Source organism: Bison bison, unplaced genomic scaffold (assembly GCF_000754665.1).
Source record: "Bison bison bison isolate TAMUID 2011002044 unplaced genomic scaffold, Bison_UMD1.0 scf7180017852573, whole genome shotgun sequence".
Classification (NCBI taxonomy): Eukaryota; Metazoa; Chordata; class Mammalia; order Artiodactyla; family Bovidae; genus Bison; species Bison bison.
This window is the reverse complement of record NW_011483146.1, coordinates 28242-31222: the sequence shown is the minus strand read 5'-3', so window position 1 is coordinate 31222 and position 2981 is coordinate 28242. Positions and strand designations below refer to the sequence as shown.

General features: G+C 43.3%; 1 pseudogene; it reads left to right on the top strand.

Annotated features, from left to right (window-relative positions):
- Window positions 1-636: 636 nt before the first annotated feature.
- LOC104997875 lies at window positions 637-1610 on the top strand (annotated as a pseudogene).
- Window positions 1611-2981: the final 1371 nt, after the last annotated feature.

Sequence of the window (2981 nt, the reverse complement as noted above, 5' to 3'; positions counted from 1 at the left end):
CCCAGCATCAGGATCTTTTCAAATGAGTCAACTCTTCACATCAGGTGGCCAAAGTACTGGAGTTTCAGCTTCAACATCAGTCCTACCAATGAACACCCAGGAATGATCTCCTTTAGGATGGACTGGTTGGATCTCCTTGCAGTCCAAGGGACTCTCAAGAGTCTTCTCCAACACCACAGTTCAAAAGCATTAATTCTTCGGCGCTCAGCTTTCTTTATAGTCCAACTCTCACATCCATACGTGACCACTGGAAAAACCATAGCCTCGACTAGACGGACCTTTGTTTACTCTTTTTTTAAATCTTTCCTCAAAGACTTCAATATTAATTCATGACTGGCTCTTTCAAAAGTCACCTCTAGGACTCCAACTGTGCTAATCATAATGGTTTCTAATAACCTGTATTCATATATGTATCTCACAGACGTGTGATCTTTAAAATGAGCAAGACTATGCTTAATTCCTCATCATATTTAAAGTGACTGATATAATATGTGGCTTAGTTTGGAACATAAATATTTATTTGCTGATTGACAGTATAATAAAAGAAAATCAACACAATGTGAAAACTGATTGAAGGATAAAGAAAACATCACTGACATGATTTTTTGTATAACATTTAGGAAACAGCCTTTGTCAATGACTTTGGGGAACCATAGCACCATCACTGAATTCCTCCTCCTCGGGCTGTCTACTGACCCACACATCCAGGCTCTGCTCTTTGTGTTTTTCCTAGAGATTTACCTCCTGATACTAATGGGAAACCTGATGATGCTGCTGGTGGTCAGGACTATTTCTCACTTTCACACGCCCATGTTCTTCTTCCTGAGTCATCTCTCTCTCTCCTGGATCTTTGTTTATCTTCAGTCACTGTGCCCATGATGCTGAAGGACCTCCTGTCTGAGACAAAAACCATCTCACTAAGTGACTGCCTAGCTCAAGGCTTCTTTGTGTTTATCACTGCAGGGACTGAAGCCTGTCTGCTCTCAGCAATGGCCTATGACAGCTATGCCACCATCTGCCACCCTCTGCTTTACAGACAGATGATGAAGAAACAGCTGTGTGTGCAGCTTGTGTGGGGCTCATGGGGCTTGGGTTTCTTGAAAGCTCTTATCAATATCCTCAAAGCTACTAACCTGGACTTCTGTGAGAACCATACCATTAGCCGCTACAGCTGCGAGGTGCCCTCTCTCTTCCCTCTGTCCTGGTCTGATGTCTCCATCAACCTGATAGTCTTTCTGTGTTCCAGCCTGATGCCTGGGTTTGGGGCCCTCCTCCCAATAGTCTTTTCCTGTGCTTGTATTGTCCCCACCATCCTGAGCATCAGCTCCACCTCAGGCTGAAGGAAAGCCTTCTCCACCTGCTCCTCCCATGTTGTTGTGGTGAGCTTCTTCTACGTATCTGCTTTCCTCCGCTATCTCACACCAATTTCAGGATCCCCTGTGGAGTTGATCTTCTCTGTGCAGTATGGTGTGGTCACTCCCATGGTGAATCCTCTCATCTACAGCCTGAAGAACAAGGAGTTAAAGGCAGCTGTGAGAAGAACACTGAATATGTACTTGCTATGTTCCAGATTGGAAAAAAAAAAAAGCCAGAGGAAAATGGGGAATTAGAATAATATGAGGGGGGCGGTCCTAAGATGGCAGAGGAATAGGACGGGGAGACCACTTTCTCCCCCACAAATTCATCGAAAGAACATTTGAACGCTGAGCAAATTCCATAGAATAATATGACACTGTGAAAGTTCACATTAAGAAGACTTCCTGGCTCTACACAGTGTCAGTTGGCACAAGGTAAATTAGCAGTGCATGAGAAATGAATACAAAGGTAGTAGGAAAGTATTTGCTTAGGCAAAATAGAGGGAAAACTATGGGTTAAATAACCATCTGAATCCAGAGACTGTGGTCATGAAAGTATTAATTCTTCATTCTCATGTGTGCTCAGTTGCTTAGTCGTGTCTGACTCTGCGACCCTCTGAACTACAGCACCAGGCTCCTCTGTGCATGGATTTTCCAGGCAATAATACTGGAACAGGTTGCCATTTCCTACTCCAGGGGATCTTCCTGACCCAGGGATCAAACCCACATCTCCCTGTGTCTCCTGCAGTGGCAGGTGGATTCCTTACCTCAGAGCCACCTGAACCCTCATCATTCTCAGTACTTTGCAATAATCACTTTGGTCTATTTACAAGGTAAAATACTTGTATCTTAAATTATTACTTTTTTTCAGTTTATTTTTTTATTTAAATTTATTTATTTTAATTAGAGGCTATACAATATTGTAAAGTAATTAAATTATTACTTTTAATTGAACTTAGGGAAGGTAGTGAAAGCTGTAACTTCACTATTAAGAGAGTGTTCAGATATTGGGTAAAAAGAATCATAGATTTGGGGACCAGGAAGTAAGAGGAAAATGAGCATCTGCTGGAGTGGCCCTTTGCGATAAGCAAAAGGAAGGAGGTACAGGTTCTGAAGACAATGAGTTCCCATATTAGGACAGAAACCTTCCAAGGACCTTGCTATTTCTTGCCAGCACTGGTCTGTGGAGAATTCCACATCTCAAGCTGCACGGGAGTTCTGATCATTCCCTTTTCCAGGCACTGCCTGGGGCACACATCTCTGAAGAAGAGGACTCTGTTGGGAAGATGAAAAAAGGAAAACAGATCCACTGGTACAATTCAGAACTGCTGGTGACCTAAGCTGTGGTTTGTTTCAGGACAGTCACTGAACCAGCGCCAGCATGATCCTGCAAGTGAAAGTCAGGTTTTCTCCTCAGAACTCCACAATAAGCAAATGAGACCCAGGACAGGATAAGAGGGATCAACAATAAGTTTGTAGGGGTTTGGGGCCATGCTCTGTGGCATATGGGATCTTACTTCCCCAACCAGGAATGGAACCTGTGTCCTCTGCATTGTGAGGACAGAGTTAACTGCTGGACCACCAGGAAGTCTGACAATAGCTCTTTTAAATATGGGAAAGCAGTGT